Source organism: Crinia signifera, chromosome 6, assembly GCF_055691185.1.
Source record: "Crinia signifera chromosome 6, ASM5569118v1, whole genome shotgun sequence".
NCBI classification, from domain to species: domain Eukaryota; kingdom Metazoa; phylum Chordata; class Amphibia; order Anura; family Myobatrachidae; genus Crinia; species Crinia signifera.
In genome coordinates, this window is record NC_139222.1 from 292,826,460 (window position 1) to 292,847,601 (window position 21,142).

At 45.8% G+C, this 21,142-nt stretch overlaps 1 protein-coding gene across 6 annotated transcripts in view; it reads left to right on the forward strand.

The window, feature by feature from the left end:
• Nucleotides 1–21,142, forward strand: part of LOC146009505 (uncharacterized) — a 225,369-nt gene that overhangs the window by 11,978 nt on the left and 192,249 nt on the right. The gene's annotated exons all lie outside the window — the stretch shown is intronic.

Below are 21,142 nucleotides of genomic sequence, written 5' to 3' on the forward strand. Positions count from 1 at the left end.
CTGAAAGCCACGAAAAATTGGATACCCCTTTTAATCACATGTTATTTTGCTATTTGCATGCCGTTTCTTGATATTATGGCATATTGCTGGCACTCCCTGCACGTTGCAGACATTGCCGGCACTCCCTGCACATGGCAGACATTGCCGGCACTCCCTGCACGACAGACATTGCCGGCACTCCCTGCATCTGGCAGACATTGCCAGCACTCCCTGCACGTGGCAGACATTGCTGTCCTCCCTGCACGTGGCAGACATTGCTGTCCTCCCTGCACGTGGCAGACATTGCTGGCACTCCCTGCACGACAGACATTGCCGGCACTCCCTGCATATGGCAGACATTGCCAGCACTCCCTGCACGTGGCAGACATTGCTGTCCTCCCTGCACGTGGCAGACATTGCTGGCACTCCCTGCACGTGGCAGACATTGCCGGCACTCCCTGCACATGGCAGACATTGCCGGCACTCCCTGCACGACAGACATTGCCGGCACTCCCTGCATATGGCAGACATTGCCAGCACTCCCTGCATATGGCAGACATTGCCAGCACTCCCTGCACGCGGCAGACATTGCCGTCCTCCCTGCACGTGGCAGACATTGCCGGAGCTCCCTGCATATGGCAGACATTGCCAGCACTCCCTGCACGTGGCAGACATTGCTGTCCTCCCTGCACGCGGCAGACATTGCCGTCCTCCCTGCACGCGGCAGACATTGCCGGAGCTCCCTGCGCAAGGAAGACATTGCCAGCGCTCCCTTTGCGTGGCAGACATTGCCTGAGTTCCCTGCGTGTGGCAGACATTGCTGGACCTCCCTGCGCGTGGCAGACATTGCCAGCACTCCCTGCGTGTGGCAGACATTGCAAGAGCTCCCTGCACGCGGCAGACATTGCCGTCCGCCCTGTATGTGGCAGACATTGCTGGCACTCCCTGCACGTGGCAGACATTGCCGGCACTCCCTGCACATGGCAGACATTGCCGGCACTCCCTGCACGCGGCAGACATTGCCGTCCTCCCTGCACGTGGCAGACATTGCCGGAGCTCCCTGCATATGGCAGACATTGCCAGCACTCCCTGCACGTGGCAGACATTGCTGTCCTCCCTGCACGTGGCAGACATTGCCGGAGCTCCCTGCATATGGCAGACATTGCCAGCACTCCCTGCACGTGGCAGACATTGCTGTCCTCCCTGCACGTGGCAGACATTGCCGTCCTCCCTGCACGCGGCAGACATTGCCGGAGCTCCCTGCGCAAGGAAGACATTGCCAGCGCTCCCTTTGCGTGGCAGACATTGCCTGAGTTCCCTGCGTGTGGCAGACATTGCTGGACCTCCCTGCGCGTGGCAGACATTGCCAGCACTCCCTGCGTGTGGCAGACATTGCAAGAGCTCCCTGCACGCGGCAGACATTGCCGTCCGCCCTGTATGTGGCAGACATTGCCGGTCCTTCCTGCGCGTGGCAGACATTGCCGGTCCTTCCTGCACATGGCAGACATTGCCGGTCCTTCCTGCGCGTGGCAGACATTGCCGGTCCTTCCTGCACATGGCAGACATTGCCGGTCCTTCCTGCGCGTGGCAGACATTGCCGGCCCTTCCTGCGCAAGGCAGACATTGCCAGCTCTCCCTGCACATGGCAGACATTGCCGGCGCTCCCTGCACATGGCAGACATTGCCGGCGCTCTCTGAATGCGGCAGACATTTCCGATGCTCCCTGTACGCGTTAGACATTGCCAGCGCTCCATGAACACAGCAGACATTGCTGACGCTCCATGCACGTGGCAGACACTGCCGGCGCTCCCTGCACACGGCAGACACTGCCGGCGCTCCCAGACACTGCCAGATTAAGGCTTTGGGGGGCACTTTAGACAGGGGGGCCCCTTGCACTTGTCATTACTGGCCGCAAACTGTATGGGAGAATATTACACTGTGAAAACACAGAGTAAAGGCTGTATAAACTTGCTCAATGGGTAACTGCAGGGGGATATATATACTGTATATATATATGTATGTATGTATATATACATACATACATACATACATACCACATGAAAAGCCTATGTTTGTCACTCTGCACCTTACTCTGTAGGAGACCTCACAGTCCCAATGCTGCCTCTGATTAAAAACCCTCCCATGACTAGGCTGCTGCTGTTCTCCATGGGCCTGAGAAGTATGTCATGAGCACCACCAATTAGAGCTCAGCACAAATGTCTCAGCCTCTGCCATCTGGTGCAAAGTCTCATGGGACTTGGTCAACTTCCAGTAATGCACTGCACACTTGGCTCCCGATGCTCAGCACCATAAGGGCCAGATTTATCAAGCTTCAAAAGTGATAAAATGGAGAGTGATAAACAGACAGCCAATCAACTCCTACGTGTGATTTTTCAAACCCAGCCTGTGACATGGCAGGTAGGAGCTGATTGGCTGGCTGTTTATCACTCTCCATTTTATCACTTTTGAAGCTTGATACATCTGGCCCTTAATCATTGTCACATTGGCAGACAGGTGAAGCTGCAGCACTACCCCACTCCCATGCACAAAACCTTTAGCTTAAATTTTTTTAAATACATGCCAACCACAGGGGGCCCCTAGCTAGAGGGGGACCCAGGGGTACTGACCCCTTGTGCCCCCATTAAAATCCGGCCCTGGTGGCAGACAGTGTATTTTGTACAGTGTCCTTTTCATCATCTATATCAGTATTATAAAGGCAGGTACAGCAGTGTGGTTGCGTATGATTGCAGTTAGATATTATGTGTAGATGGACTGCGCTTCTGATACTGTATGCGACATAAAAATAATGCAGAAGGCAAATTCACACTTCATACCATGGGGCGATCGGATGAAGTCTGAGTGTCCATCGGAGACACAGGCAGAAATGAGAGGTAATCGGAGGTATTCCAGGGAGAGAGGCCAGAGATTCCCATGTGACTATAAATTGTGTGGCTCCCATTGTAAAGACCATGGACCTGCACTTTATTATTATTACCAGTTATTATATAGCGCACACATATTCCGCAGAGCTGTACAGAGACTATTATTACCAGTTATTATATAGCACACACATGATCCGCAGCGCTGTACAGAGAATATTATTACCAGTTATTACATAGTGCACACATATTCCACAGTACTGTACAGAGACTATTATTACCAGTTATTATATAGCGCACACATATTCCGCAGCGCTGTACAGAGAATATTATTACCAGTTATTATATAGCGCACACATATTCCGCAGCGCTGTACAGAGACTGTTATTACCAGTTATTATATAGCGCACACATATTCCGCAGCTCTGTACAGAGATTATTATTACCAGTTATTATATAGCGCACACATATTCCGCAGCGCTGTACAGAGACTGTTATTACCAGTTATTATATAGCGCACACATATTCTGCAGCGCTGTACAGAGACTATTATTACCAGTTATTATATAGTGCACACATATTCCGCAGCGCTGTACAGAGACTATTATTACCAGTTATTATATAGCGCACACATATTCCGCAGCACTGTACAGAGATTATTATTACCAGTTATTATATAGCGCACACATATTCCGCAGCGCTGTACAGAGACTATTATTACCAGTTATTATATAGCGCATACATATTCCACAGCGCTGTACAGAGAATATTATTACCAGTTATTATATAGCGCACACATATTCCGCAGCACTGTACAGAGATTATTATTACCAGTTATTATATAGCACACACATATTCCGCAGCACTGTACAGAGATTATTATTACCAGTTATTATATAGCGCACACATATTCCGCAGCACTGTACAGAGATTATTATTACCAGTTATTATATAGCGCACACATATTCCGCAGCACTGTACAGAGATTATTATTACCAGTTATTATATAGCGCACACATATTCCGCAGCGCTGTACAGAGAATATTATTACCAATTATTATATAGCGCACACATATTCCGCAGCGCTGTACAGAGACTATTATTACCAATTATTATATAGCGCACACATATTCCGCAGCGCTGTACAGAGAATATTATTACCAATTATTATATAGCGCACACATATTCCGCAGCGCTGTACAGAGAATATTATGACCAATTATTATATAGCGCACACATATTCCGCAGCGCTGTACAGAGACTATTATTACCAGTTATTATATAGCGCACACATATTCCACAGCGCTGTACAGAGACTATTATTACCAGTTATTATATAGCGCACACATATTCCATAGCGCTGTACAGAGAGTATTATTACCAGTTATTATATAGCGCACACATATTCCGCAGCGCTGTACAGAGACTATTATTATCAGTTATTATATAGCGCAGACATATTCCACAGCGCTGTACAGAGAATATTATTACCAGTTATTATATAGCACACATATTCTGCAGCGCTGTACAGAGACTATTATTACCAGTTATTATATAGCGCACACATATTCCACAGCGCTGTACAGAGAATATTATTACCATTATTATATAGCGCACACATATTCCACAGCGCTGTACAGAGACTATTATTACCAGTTATTATATAGCTCACACATATTCCGCAGCGCTGTACAGAGACTATTATTACCAGTTATTATATAGCACACACATATTCCGCAGCGCTGTACAGAGACTATTATTACCAGTTATTATATAGCGCACACATATTCCGCAGCGCTGTACAGAGACTATTATTACCAGTTATTATATAGCGCACACATATTCCGCAGCGCTGTACAGAGACTATTATTACCAGTTATTTATATAGTGCACTCATATTCCGCAGCTCTGTACAGAGAATATTATTACCAGTTATTATATAGCACACACATATTCCGCAGCGCTGTACAGAGACTATTATTACCAGTTATTATATAGCGCACAGATATTCCGCAGCGCTGTACAGAGAATATTATTACCAGTTATTATATAGCGTACACATATTCCGCAGCGCTGTACAGAGAATATTATTACCAGTTATTATATAGCGCACACATATTCCACAGCGCTGTACAGAGAATATTATTACCAGTTATTGTATAGCGCACACATATTTCACAGCGCTGTACAGAGACTATTATTACCAGTTATTATATAGCGCACACATATTCTGCAGCGCTGTACAGAGACTATTATTACCAGTTATTATATAGTGCACACATATTCCGCAGCGCTGTACAGAGAATATTATTACCAGTTATTATATAGTGCACACATATTCCGCAGCACTGTACAGAGAATATTATTACCAGTTATTATATAGCGCACACATATTCCACAGCTCTGTACAGAGTATATTATTACCAGTTACTATATAGCGCACACATATTCCGCAGCGCTGTACAGAGACTATTATTACCAGTTATTATATAGTGCAAACATATTCCACAGCGCTGTACAGAGACTATTATTACCAGTTATTTATATAGTGCACACATATTCCACAGCGCTGTACAGAGACTATTATTACCAGTTATTATATGGCGCACACATATTCCACAGCGCTGTACAGAGACTGTTATTACCAGTTATTTATATAGCGCACACATATTCCGCAGCTCTGTACAGAGAATATTATTACCAGTTATTACATAGCGCACACATATTCCGCAGCGCTATACAGAGATATTACCAGTTATTATATGGTGCACACATATTCCGCAGCGCTGTACAGAGAATATTATTACCAGTTATTATATAGTGCACACATATTCCGCAGCGCTGTACAGAGATTATTATTACCAGTTATAATATATAGAGCACACATATTCCGCAGCGCTGTACAGAGAATATTATTACCAGTTATAATATAGCACACACATATTCCACAGCGCTGTACAGAGACTATTATTACCAGTTATTATATAGCGCACACATATTCCGCAGCACTGTACAGAGATTATTATTACCAGTTATTATATAGCGCACACATATTCCGCAGCGCTGTACAGAGACTATTATTACCAGTTATTTATATAGTGCACACATATTCCACAGCTCTGTGCAGAGACTATTATTACCAGTTATTATATAGCGCACACATATTCCACAGCGCTGTACAGAGACTATTATTACCAGTTATTATATAGCGCACACATATTCCACAGTGCTGTACAGAGAATATTATTACCAGTTATTATATAGTGCACACATATTCCGCAGCACTGTACAGAGAATATTATTACCAGTTATTATATAGCACACACATATTCCGCAGCGCTGTACAGAGAATATTATTACCAGTTATTATATAGCGCACACATATTCCGCAGCGCTGTACAGAGACTATTATTATCAGTTATTATATAGCGCACACATATTCCGCAGCTCTGTACAGAGACTATTATTACCAGTTATTATATAGCGCACACATACTACGCAGCACTGTACAGAGACTATTATTACCAGTTATTATATAGCGCACACATATTCCACAGCTCTGTACAGAGACTATTATTACCAGTTGTTTATATAGTGCACACATATTCCGCAGCACGGTACAGAGAATATTATTACCAGTTATTTATATAGCGCACACATATTCCACAGTGCTGTACAGAGACTATTATTACCAGTTATTATATAGTGCACACATATTCCACAGCGCTGTACAGAGACTATTATTACCAGTTATTATATAGCGCACACATATTCCACAGCGCTGTACAGAGAATATTATTACCAGTTATTATATAGCGCACACATATTCCGCAGCGCTGTACAGAGAATATTATTACCAGTTATTATAAAGTGCACACATATTCCACAGCGCTGTACAGAGAATATTATTACCAGTTATTATATAGCGCACACATATTCCACAGCTCTGTACAGAGATTATTATTACCAGTTATTATATAGCGCACACTTATTCCACAGCGCTGTACAGAGAATATTATTACCAGTTATTATATAGCGCACACATATTCCGCAGCGATGTACAGAGAATATTATTACCAGTTATTATATAGCGCACACACATTCCGCAGGGCTGTACAGAGATTATTACGTTATTTATATATTGCACACATATTCCGCAGCGCTGTACAGAGACTATTATTACCAGTTATTATATAGCGCACACATATTCTGCAGCGCTGTACAGAGAATATTATTACCAATTATTATATAGCGCACACATATTCCGCAGGGCTGTACAGATTATTACCAGTTATTTATATATCGCACACATATTCCGCAGCGCTGTACAGAGACTATTATTACCAGTTATTATATAGCGCACACATATTCCGCAGCGCTGTACAGAGAATATTATTACCAGTTATTATATAGCGCACACATATTCCGCAGCACTGTACAGAGAATATTATTACCAGTTATTATATAGTGCACACATATTCCGCAGCGCTGTACAGAGACTATTATTACCAGTTATTATATAGCGCGCACTAGGGCGGAGTGAAAAAACTGAAATTGAGAAATTCAAAATCGGCTAGTGTGGGAAAGTTGTGACTTGACTTGAATAAGAAAAGTGCAAAAGCATTTTGATCTGAGTCAACATCTTCTGTTCTGGCAAGAGGCCTGAAGTTTCACTTTTTTGGTGAAAATGACGAAACCTATGAAGATGCTCCGATCTAGTTAAAATTATGCCAGGATGTCTTAGAGTGGTTCATTAATATACTTTAGCATAGTAAAAGAGAGTACGAGATTGTCCTAGTGCAAAGTGAATGACTTTGGTGGGAGAAAAAATCCCTAATAATTGACCATTTTCATGGTCACACTTGTGAATATGGGGTGTTTTCTCCTGAACATGTTTATAATAGAAGAAGCACAAATACTCTAAATGGAATTTCAGTGACACTGTGTGAAATATAACACTGCATAATAGCCCTTTATCAGACCTGATCGCAGTACAAATTTGTTCTCAAAATGGGCAAAACAAATGCTGCATTGCAGGTGGGGCAGATGTAACGTGCAGAGAGAGTTAAATTTGGGTGGGGTGTGTTGAAACTGAAATCTAAATTACAGTGTAAAAATAATGCAGCCGGTATTTACCTTGCACAGAAACAAAATAACTCACACAAATCTAAAGGTGGCCATACATCTACAGATCGATTGTCAGATTGGGCCGGTTGGAACAAACAGCTGGTAATATCTGAATGACAGTTTTTCAGCATTTCAAAGCAAATGGTCAACTGTCATTTGCTCTCATCTTTTACCAGGATTTTGTTCCAACTGGACAATAAATCTGTAGATGTATGGCCACCTTAAATCTCTCTGCACATGTTACATCTGCCCCACCTGCAGTCCAGCATTTTTTTGCCCATTTTGAGAACAAATTTGTACTGCGATCAGGTCTGATTAAGGGCCACTATGCAGTGTTATATTTCACACAGTGTCACTGAAATACATGAAATTGGATTTATGCTGCTCTCTTTGCAGTGCATATACAAAGATAGACAATCCTGTGTATATAAATAAGAAATAACTGTTGCAGTCTGTTATTGAAAAACAGTAACTGTTACAATAAGTATTACAAGTAAGTGTAAACTGTCTAATGTATCATTTTACATATCACTTCTGTTTATTGACAGAAAAACAGTGTTGCATCCCCTATACTGGGAACATGATTGGGCTGCATTACAGCATATAATTATGCCAAAGATAAGCCAATATATTAACTGTTAAATACGTTGAAGTGTATTATGATGTAATAAATTGTAAGCTTGCAGCAGGGCCCTCTAACCCCCAAGTCTGTCTGTCATTACCCAGTTTGTTTTATCACTGTCTACTATTGTAAAGCGCAACGGAATCTGCTGAGCTATATAAGAAACTGTAAATAAATAAATATACAAATACATCTAATGTTTAGGGGGAAAAAAACAAGAACATTGATTCAAAAAATAACAGGTTAATCATTCTATGAGTGGTGTCCAGCAGTACATATATGCCAATCAGTGTGTTCATTTCTAGGCAGCAGGGCCATCTTAACAGCAGTGTGGGCACCTGGGCAAAGCAATGCACTGGGGCCCTTACCCATTCTCCCCTCCTAGGGGTGGGGGGTGGTATCAGCAGCAGCTTTGATGTCCCACGGGTGGCAGGGGGTGCTCCATCTTCCATTCAACATGTAGGACCTGGAGCAGTAACTTCTGCTAATTACTCCTTTACTGCACAGGTGGTGGGAGGGTGAACACTAACGTGTGGAAGGGGGCACTGAGCTGTATGAAGGGTCCCTTGTAAATGACTTCCAGGGAGGTAGGGGGTGTTTTATACACAGGGGACGGTTGGATAATGGAGTGGGCTTAATATTCGTCATTTTCCGGTGGAAGGGCAGCTTGTTTGACTGCAGATATCGCCATTATCTGGAAATAGATTTCTTAGCCTAGTATAAAAACCTAGAGTCCCAACTTTCAGGAGGTGCTGGGTACTTGGGTATCAGAGATCAGGAGCCAGAGCAATCCATTGACAATAATATAAAACTACACCAGACGTTTGGAGCTGGAGCTGGAGCAGGGACCGGCTGCTTGAAGGCTGATATCTCTGGTTCTGGGCATGATAGAGACAAGCTGCTAGTGTCAGAGAGAACCTGAGAAATATGACTGGAAATTGTAATTAACAGGTCGGATGTGGACTGCTGCTTTGAAGTTGGATATCTGCAGTTCCCCAGGGCCGATTTTCAAAATTCTGGTATCCCTGGAAAAAGTGGATCATCAGCTATCAACATAGAGCCCTTATACGCCTGGGGCCCCTGGGCAAGTGCCCATTAAGCCCATACAAAAAGACGGCCCTGCTAGGCAGGATTGATCAGCAATACTTATTACAGCATAATGCACTTTAATGTATTTAACTGTTAATATATTGGCTTATCTTTGGCATAATTATATGCTGTAATGCAGCTGCAGGTGGGGCAGATGTAACATGTGCAGAGGGAGTTAATGTGGCCATACATCTACAGATTTGTTGTCCGATCTGTCTGTTTGGAACAAAATACTGGTAATGGATGAGAGCACTTTGCTTTGAAATGCTGGAAAACTGCCAAAAACTGTCATTCAGATATTACCAGGTATTTGTTCCAACCATCCAGATCTGACAATCGATCTGTAGATGTATGGCCACCTTTACATTTGTGTTGAGTTATTTTGTTTCTGTGCAGGGTAAATACCTGCTGCATTATTTTTACACTGCAATTTAGATTTCAGTTTCAACACACCCCACCCAAACTTAACTCTCTCAGCATGTTACATCTGCCCCACCTGCAATGCAGCATTTGTTTTGCCCATTTTGAGAACAAATTTGTACTGCGATCAGGTCTGATTAAGGGCTATTATGCAGTGTTATATTTCACACAGTGTCACTGAAATTCCATTTAGAGTATTTGTGCTTCTTCTATTATAAACACGTTCAGGAGAAAACACACCATATTCACAATTGTGACCATGAAAATGGGTCAATTATTAGGGATTTTTTCTCCCGCCAGTCAGTCACTTTGCACTAGGACAATCTCGTACTGTTTTTTAATATGCTAAAGTATATTAATGAACCACTCTAAGACATCCTGACATAATTTTAACTAGATCGGAGCATCTTCATAGGTTTCGTTATTTTCACCTAAAAAGTGAAACTTTAGGCCTCTTGCCAGAACAGAAGATGTTGACTCAAATCAAAAAGATTTTGCACGTTTCTTATTCAGGTCAAGTCACAACTTTCCCACACTAGCCGATTTAGAATTTCTCAATTTCAGTTTTTTCACTCCGCCCTAGCGCGCACATATTCCACAGCGCTGTACAGAGATTATTATTACCAATTATTATATAGCGCACACATATTCCGCAGCGCTGTACAGAGAATATTACCAGTTATTATATAGCGCACACATATTCCGCAGCGCTGTATAGATTATTATTACCAGTTATTTATATAGCGCACACATATTCCACAGCGCTGTACAGAGAATATTATTACCAGTTATTATATAGCGCACACATGTTCCGCAGAGCTGTACAGAGAATATTATTACCAGTTATTATATAGCGCACACATATTCCGCAGCGCTGTACAGAGATTATTATTACCAATTATTATATAGCGCACACATATTCCGTAGCACTGTACAAAGAATATTACCAGTTATTATATAGCGCACACATATTCCGCAGCGCTGTATAGATTATTATTACCAGTTATTTATATAGCGCACACATATTCCACAGCGCTGTACAGAGAATATTATTACCAGTTATTATATAGCGCACACATGTTCCGCAGAGCTGTACAGAGAATATTATTACCAGTTATTATATAGCGCACACATATTCCACAGCGCTGTACAGAGATTATTATTACCAGTTATTATATAGTGCACACATATTCCGCAGTGCTGTACAGAGACTATTATTAACAGTTATTATATAGCACACACATATTCCACAGCGCTGTACAGAGACTATTACCAGTTCTTATATAGCGCACACATATTCCGCAGCGCTGTACAGAGACTATTATTACCAGGTATTATATAGCGCACACATATTCCGCAGCGCTGTACAGAGAATATTATTACCAGTTATTATATAGCGCACACATATTCCACAGCGCTGTACAGAGAGTATTATTACCAGGTATTATATAGCGCACACATATTCCGCAGCGCTGTACAGAGAATATTATTACCAGTTATTATATAGGGCACACATATTCCGCAGCGCTGTACAGAGATTATCATTACCAGTTATTATATAGCACACACATATTCCGCAGCGCTGTACAGAGACTATTATTACCAGTTATTATATAGCGCACACATATTCCGCAGCGCTGTACAGAGACTATTACCAGTTATTATATAGCGCACACATATTCCGCAGCGCTGTACAGAGACTATTATTACCAGTTATTATATAGCGCACACATATTCCACAGTGCTGTACAGAGACTATTATTATCAATAATTATATAGCACACACATATTCCGCAGCGCTGTACAGAGACTATTATTATCAATAATTATATAGCGCACACATATTCCGCAGCGCTGTACAGAGAATATTATTACCAGTTATTATATAGCACACACATATTCCGCAGCGCTGTACAGAGACTATTATTATCAATAATTATATAGCGCACACATATTCCGCAGCGCTGTACAGAGAATATTATTACCAGTTATTATATAGCGCACACATATTCCACAGCACTGTACAGAGATTATTACTACCAGTTATTATATAGCGCACACATATTCCGCAGCGCTGTACAGAGACTATTATTACCATTTATTTATATAGCGCACACATATTCCGCAGCGCTGTACAGAGACTATTATTATCAATAATTATATAGCGCACACATATTCCGCAGCGCTGTACAGAGACTATTATTACCAGTTATTATATAGCGCACACATATTCCGCAGCGCTGTACAGAGAATATTATTACCAGTTATGTATATAGCTCACACATATACCGCAGCGCTGTACAGAGAATATTATTACCAGTTATTTATATAGTGCACACATATTCCGCAGCGATGTACAGAGACTATTATTACCAGTTATTATATAGCACACACATATTCTGCAGCGCTGTACAGAGACTATTATTACCAGTTATTATATAGCGCACACATATACCGCAGCGCTGTACAGAGAATATTATTACCAGTTATTATATAGCGCACACATATTCCGCAGCGCTGTACAGAGAGTATTATTACCAGTTATTATATAGCACACACATATTCCACAGCTCTGTACAGAGTATATTATTACCAGTTATTATATAGCACACACATATTCCACAGCTCTGTACAGAGTATATTATTACCAGTTATTATATAGTGCACACATATTCTGCAGGGCTGTACAGAGAATATTATTACCAGTTATTATATAGCGCACACATATTCCGCAGCGCTGTACAGAGACTATTATTACCAGTTATTATATAGTGCACACATATTCCACAGCGCTGTACAGAGAATATTATTACCAATTATTATATAGCGCACACATATTCCGCAGCGCTGTACAGAGAATATTATTACCAGTTATTATATAGCGCACACATATTCCGCAGCGCTGTACAGAGCATAGTTGAACAGTCACATCAGTCCCTGCCCCAGTGGAGCTTACAATCTATGCTCCCTACCACATGTACACACACACACAGACTTTCTAGGGTTAATTTGTTGGGAGCCAATTAGCCTACCAGTATATTTTTGGGTTGTGGGAAGAAATCGGAGTACCCGGAGTAAACCCATGCAAGTACGGGGAGAATAAACAAACCACACAGTTATACTGCCATGAATACTGTCCATATATGGTATAGTTTCCCTATTGGTGAATGTTATTGGGGGGGATATAGGGTTGGGGGGGGGGGGGCGGTTACTGTATGTATCTCCCTGGGTACTTGTGTAGTTTCATGGCGCCACCGCGCGCACAGTCTGTGTTTGAAAATTGGCAGCTTGCCAGACTCTGTGTTTAACTGTGCGCATGCCGCTCTAGCTGTTCTCAGCGCAGCGCGTGCCTGCTTTACATATGTAATCTACGTTATCAGCGCGCGCTGACAGGTCACTGTGGTACTTGTAGTTCCACAGTGAAATAGACAGTCCTGCACACCGCTGACAACGGGGGGCATGTAAACTGGACACCCCGGTACACCGCTAACGTACAGGGCTTCTAAACTAGACACCCCGGCACACACTAAAATTTAGACGCTGAAGCGTCTAAATCCAGACTCCCTGGAAACCGCTAAGAAGGGGGCATCTACATAGGGGTGCACTGTGCAAAACACTCTTAAACCTGTCCACAATGCCACTAGTCGACGTAACAGCTGTCAACCTTGTTAATTCCACTATCCACACCACCCCGAAGCGTGGCGAGTGGACGTGGTACGCGTCCAACCGACCTTTTCATACCCCCACTATCCACGTCGGCGTGGAGTTGAATTTAAAAAGTGTGGCGAGCGCAGCGAGCCCGGAGCGTGGCGGGGGGACGCGGATTACTTCACAGGTATACGCGTCCCCTCACAGGTCTCGCTGCGCTCGCCACGCTTAGGGCTCGGTGGCTCGCTGCACTCGCCACACTTTATAGAATCAACTCCACACAGACGTGGATAGTGGGGGTATGAAAAGGTCGGTCGGACGCGTACCACGTCCACTCGCCACGCTTCGGGGTGGCGTGGATAGTGGAATTAACAAGGTCGACAGCTGTTACGTCGACTAGTGTCATTGTGGACAGGTTTAAGAGTGTTTTGCACAGTGCACCCCTATGTAGATGCCCCTTTCTTAGCGGTTTCCAGGGAGTCTGGATTTAGACGCTTCAGCGTCTAAATTTTAGCGTGTGCCGGGGTGTCTAGTTTAGAAGGCCCGTACGTTAGTGGTGTACCGGGGTGTCCAGTTTACATGCCCCTGTTGTCAGCGGTGTGCAGGACTGTCTATTTCACTGTGGAACTACAAGTACCACAGTGACCTGTCAGCGCGCGCTGCTGCTGCCCAGCGCTACGCTGATAACGTAGATTACATATGTAAAGCAGGCACGCGCTGCGCTGAGAACAGCTAGAGCGGCACGCGCACAGTTAAACACAGAGTCTGGAAAGCTGCCAAGTTTCAAACACAGACTGTGCGCGCAGTGGCGCCATGAAACTACACAAGTACCTCTCCCTGTAATACACTGTATTGGGGGCTATACTGTCCATAGATGGTAATGGTATGGTGCCCCTAGTGGCGAGTGTAGTGATAGGGGGCAGTGTGTTATTGGGTGTGGGAGGGGGGGGATATAGGGTTGGGGCAGTTACTGTAATACACTGTATTGGGGCTATGCTGTGTATAGTTGTTAATGGTATGGCGCCCCTAGTGGTGAGTGTAGTGATAGTGGGCAGTGTGTTATTGGGTGTGGGAGGGGTGTATAGGGTTGGGGGCAGTTACTGTAATACACTGTATTGTTGACTATGCTGTCTATAGTTGGTAATGGTATGGCGCCCCTAGTGGTGAGTGTAGTGATAGTGGGCAGTGTGTTAATGGGTGTGGGGGGGGGGATATAGGGTTGGGGGCAGTTACTGTAATACACTGTATTGGGGCTATGCTGTCTATAGTTGGTAACAGTATGGCGCCCCTAGTGGTGAGTGTAGTGATAGTGGGCAGTGTGTTACTGGGTGTTGGGTGTGGGGGGGGGGGATATAGGGTTGGGGGCAGTTACTGTAATACACTGTATTGGGGCTATGCTGTCTATAGTTGGTAACAGTATGGCGCCCCTAGTGGTGAGTGTAGTGATAGTGGGCAGTGTGTTACTGGGTGTTGGGGGGGGGGGATAAAGGGTTGGGGGCAGTTACTGTAATACATTGTATTGGGGCTATGCTGTCTATAGTTGGTAATGGTATGGCGCCCCTAGTGGTGAGTGTAGTGATAGTGGGCAGTGTGTTATTGGGTGTGGGGGGGGTATATATGGTTGGGGGCAGTTACTGTAATACACTGTATTGGGGCTATGCTGTCTATAGTTGGTAACGGTATGGCGCCCCTAGTGGTGAGTGTAGTGATAGTGGGCAGTGTGTTACTGGGTGTTGGGGGGGGGGATAAAGGGTTGGGGGCAGTTACTGTAATACATTGTATTGGGGCTATGCTGTCTATAGTTGGTAACGGTATGGCGCCCCTAGTGGTGAGTGTACTGATAGTGGGCAGTGTGTTATTGGGTGTGGGGGGGGGGGGATATAGGGTTGGGGGCAGTTACTGTAATACACTGTATTGGGGCTATGTTGTCTATAGTTGTTAATGGTATGGCGCCCCTAGTGGTGAGTGTAGTGATAGTGGGCAGTGTGTTATTGGGTGTGGGGGGGGGGGGGGATATAGGGTTGGGGGCAGTTACTGTAATACACTGTATTGGGGCTATGCTGTCTATAGTTGGTAACGGTATGGCGCCCCTAGTGGTGAGTGTAGTGATAGTGGGCAGTGTGTTACTGGGTGTTGGGGGGGGGGGGGGGATAAAGGGTTGGGGGCAGTTACTGTAATACATTGTATTGGGGCTATGCTGTCTATAGTTGGTAACGGTATGGCGCCCCTAGTGGTGAGTGTAGTGATAGTGGGCAGTGTGTTATTGGGTGTGGGGGGGGGATATAGGGTTGGGGGCAGTTACTGTAATACACTGTATTGGGGCTATGCTGTCTATAGTTGGTAACGGTATGGCGCCCCTAGTGGTGAGTGTAGTGATAGTGGGCATTGTGTTACTGGGTGTTGGGGGGGGGGATAAAGGGTTGGGGGCAGTTACTGTAATACATTGTATTGGGGCTATGCTGTCTATAGTTGGTAATGGTATGGCGCCCCTAGTGGTGAGTGTAGTGATAGTGGGCAGTGTGTTATTGGGTGTGGGGGGGGGGGTATATATGGTTGGGGGCAGTTACTGTAATACACTGTATTGGGGCTATGCTGTCTATAGTTGGTAACGGTATGGCGCCCCTAGTGGTGAGTGTACTGATAGTGGGCAGTGTGTTATTGGGTGTGGGGGGGGGGGGATATAGGGTTGGGGGCAGTTACTGTAATACACTGTATTGGGGCTATGTTGTCTATAGTTGTTAATGGTATGGCGCCCCTAGTGGTGAGTGTAGTGATAGTGGGCAGTGTGTTATTGGGTGTGGGAGGGGTGTATAGGGTTGGGGGTAGTTACTGTAATACACTGTATTGGGGCTATGCTGTCTATAGTTGGTAACGGTATGGCGCCCCTAGTGGTGAGTGTAGTGATAGTGGGCAGTGTGTTACTGGGTGTTGGGGGGGGGATAAAGGGTTGGGGGCAGTTACTGTAATACATTGTATTGGGGCTATGCTGTCTATAGTTGGTAACGGTATGGCGCCCCTAGTGGTGAGTGTAGTGATAGTGGGCAGTGTGTTATTGGGTGTGGGGGGGGGGGGTATAGGGTTGGGGGCAGTTACTGTAATACACTGTATTGGGGCTATGCTGTCTATAGTTGGTAACGGTATGGCGCCCCTAGTGGTGAGTGTAGTGATAGTGGGCAGTGTGTTACTGGGTGTTGGGTGTGGGGGGGGGGGGTATATAGGGTTGGGGGCAGTTACTGTAATACATTGTATTGGGGCTATGCTGTCTATAGTTGGTAACGGTATGGCGCCCCTAGTGGTGAGTGTAGTGATAGTGGGCAGTGTGTTATTGGGTGTGGGGGGGGGATATAGGGTTGGGGGCAGTTACTGTAATACACTGTATTGGGGCTATGCTGTGTATAGTTGGAAATGGTATGGCACCCCTAGTGGTGAGTGTAGTGATAGTGGGCAGTGTGTTATTGGGTGTGGGGGGGGGGGATATAGGGTTGGGGGCAGTTACTGTAATACACTGTATTGGGGCTATGCTGTCTATAGTTGGTAACGGTATGGCGCCCCTAGTGGTGAGTGTAGTGATAGTGGGCAGTGTGTTATTGGGTGTGGGGGGGGGGATATAGGGTTGGGGGCAGTTACTGTAATACATTGTATTGGGGCTATGCTGTCTATAGTTGGTAACGGTATGGCGACCCTAGTGGTGAGTGTAGTGATAGTGGGCAGTGTGTTACTGGGTGTTGGGGGGGGGGGATATAGGGTTGGGGGCAGTTACTGTAATACACTGTATTGGGGCTATGCTGTCTATAGTTGGTAACGGTATGGCGACCCTAGTGGTGAGTGTAGTGATAGTGGGCAGTGTGTTACTGGGTGTTGGGGGGGGGGGGATATAGGGTTGGGGGCAGTTACTGTAATACACTGTATTGGGGCTATGCTGTCTATAGTTGGTAACGGTATGGCGCCCCTAGTGGTGAGTGTAGTGATAGTGGGCAGTGTGTTACTGGGTGTTGGGGGGGGGGATATAGGGTTGGGGGCAGTTACTGTAATACACTGTATTGAGGCTATGCTGTCTATAGTTGGTAATGGTATGGCGCCCCTAGTGGTGAGTGTAGTGATAGTGGGCAGTGTGTTACTGGGTGTGTTGGGGGGGGATATAGGGTTGGGGGCAGTTACTGTAATACACTGTATTGGGGCTATGCTGTCTATAGTTGGTAACGGTATGGCGCCCCTAGTGGTGAGTGTAGTGATAGTGGGCAGTGTGTTATTGGGTGTGGGGGGGGGGGATATAGGGTTGGGGGCAGTTACTGTAATACACTGTATTGGGGCTATGCTGTCTATAGTTGGTAACGGTATGGCGCCCCTAGTGGTGAGTGTAGTGATAGTGGGCAGTGTGTTATTGGGTGTGGGGGGGGTATATAGGGTTGAGGGCAGTTACTGTAATACACTGTATTGGGGCTATGCTGTCTATAGTTGGTAACGGTATGGCGACCCTAGTGGTGAGTGTAGTGATAGTGGGCAGTGTGTTATTGGGTGTGTGGGGGGGGGGGGGGATATAGGGTTGGGGGCAGTTACTGTAATACACTGTATTGTTGACTATGCTGTCTATAGTTGGTAACGGTATGGCGCCCCTAGTGGTGAGTGTAGTGATAGTGGGCAGTGTGTTATTGGGTGGGGGGGGGGGGGATATAGGGTTGGGGGCAGTTACTGTAATACACTGTATTGGGGACTATGCTGTCTATAGTTGGTAACGGTATGGCGCCCCTAGTGGTGAGTGTAGTGATAGTGGGCGGTGTGTTACTGGGTGTTGGGGGGGGGGGTATATAGGGTTGGGGGCAGTTACTGTAATACACTGTATTGGGGCTATGCTGTCTATAGTTGGTAACGGTATGGCGCCCCTAGTGGTGAGTGTAGTGATAGTGGGCAGTGTGTTACTGGGTGTTGGGGGGGGGGGATAAAGGGTTGGGGGCAGTTACTGTAATACACTGTATTGGGGCTATGCTGTCTATAGTTGGTAACGGTATGGCAACCAACCCTAGTGGTGAGTGTAGTGATAGTGGGCAGTGTGTTACTTGGTGTTGTGGGGGGGGTATATAGGGTTGGGGGCAGTTACTGTAATACACTGTATTGGGGCTATGCTGTCTATAGTTGGTAACGGTACGGCGCCCCAAGTGGTGAGTGCAGTGATAGTGGGCAGTGTGTTACTGGGTGTTGTGGGGGGGGTATATAGGGTTGGGGGGGTATATAGGGTTGGGGGCAGTTACTGTAATACACTGTATTGGGGCTATGCTGTGCATAGTTGGTAATGGTATGGCGCCCCTAGTGGTGAGTGTAGTGATAGTGGGCAGTGTGTTACTGGGTGTTGGGGGGGGGGGATATAGGGTTGGGGGCAGTTACTGTAATACACTGTATTGGGGCTATGCTGTCTATAGTTGGTAACGGTATGGCGCCCCTAGTGGTGAGTGTAGTGATAGTGGGCAGTGTGTTACTGGGTGTTGGGGGGGGGGGGATAAAGGGTTGGGGGCAGTTACTGTAATACACTGTATTGGGGCTATGCTGTCTATAGTTGGTAACGGTATGGCACCCCTAGTGGTGAGTGTAGTGATAGTGGGCAGTGTGTTACTGGGTGTTGGGGGGGGGGGGGGATATAGGGTTGGGGGCAGTTACTGTAATACACTGTATTGGGGCTATGCTGTCTATAGTTGGTAATGGTATGGCACCCCTAGTGGTGAGTGTAGTGATAGTGGGCAGTGTGTTACTGGGTGTTGGGGGGGGGGGGATATAGGGTTGGGGGCAGTTACTGTAATACACTGTATTGGGGCTATGCTGTCTATAGTTGGTAACGGTATGGCGCCCCTAGTGGTGAGTGTAGTGATAGTCGGCAGTGTGTTACTGGGTGTTGGGGGGGGGGGGGGGGATATAGGGTTGGGGGCAGTTACTGTAATACACTGTATTGGGGCTATGCTGTCTATAGTTGGTAACGGTATGGCGCCCCTAGTGGTGAGTGTAGTGATAGTGGGCAGTGTGTTATTGGGTGTGGGGGGGGGGGGATATAGGGTTGGGGGCAGTTACTGTAATACACTGTATTGGGGCTATGCTGTCTATAGTTGGTAACGGTATGGCGCCCCTAGTGGTGAGTGTAGTGATAGTGGGCAGTGTGTTATTGGGGGGGGGGGGGGATATAGGGTTGGGGGCAGTTACTGTAATACACTGTATTGGGGCTATGCTGTCTATAGTTGGTAACGGTATGGCGCCCCTAGTGGTGAGTGTAGTGATAGTGGGCAGTGTGTTATTGGGTGTGGGGGGGGGGGTATATAGGGTTGGGGGCAGTTACTGTAATACACTGTATTGGGGCTATGCTGTCTATAGTTGGTAACGGTATGGCACCCCTAGTGGTGAGTGTAGTGATAGTGGGCAGTGTGTTACTGGGTGTTGGGGGGGGGGATATAGGGTTGGGGCAGTTACTGTAATACACTGTATTGGGGCTATGCTGTCTATAGTTGGTAACGGTATGGCGCCCCTAGTGGTGAGTGTAGTGATAGTGGGCAGTGTGTTACTGGGTGTTGGGGGGGGGGATATAGGGTTGGGGCAGTTACTGTAATACACTGTATTGGGGCTATGCTGTCTATAGATGGTAATGGTATGGTGCCCCTAGTGGTGAGTGTAGTGATAGTGGGCAGTGTGTTAATGGGTGTGGGGGGGGGGATATAGGGTTGGGGCAGTTACTGCAATACACTGTATTGGGGCTATGCTGTCTATAGTTGGTAACGGTATGGCGCCCCTAGTGGTGAGTGTAGTGATAGTGGGCAGTGTGTTACTGGGTGTTGGGGGGGGGGGGGATATAGGGTTGGGGGCAGTTACTGTAATACACTGTATTGGGGCTATGCTGTCTATAGTTGGTAACGGTATGGCACCCCTAGTGGTGAGTGTAGTGATAGTCGGCAGTGTGTTACTGGGTGTTGGGGGGGGGGGGGATAAAGGGTTGGGGGCAGTTACTGTAATACACTGTATTGGGGCTATGCTGTCTATAGTTGGTAACGGTATGGCGCCCCTAGTGGTGAGTGTAGTGATAGTGGGCAGTGTGTTATTGGGTGTGGGAGGGGGGGATATAGGGTTGGGGGCAGTTACTGTAATACACTGTATTGGGGCTATGCTGTCTATAGTTGGTAACGGTATGGCACCCCTAGTGGTGAGTGTAGTGATAGTCGGCAGTGTGTTACTGGGTGTTGTGGGGGGGGGGATATAGGGTTGGGGGCAGTTACTGTAATACACTGTATTGGGGCTATGCTGTCTATAGTTGGTAACGGTATGGCGCCCCTAGTGGTGAGTGTAGTGATAGTCGGCAGTGTGTTACTGGGTGTTGGGGGGGGGGGATATAGGGTTGGGGGCAGTTACT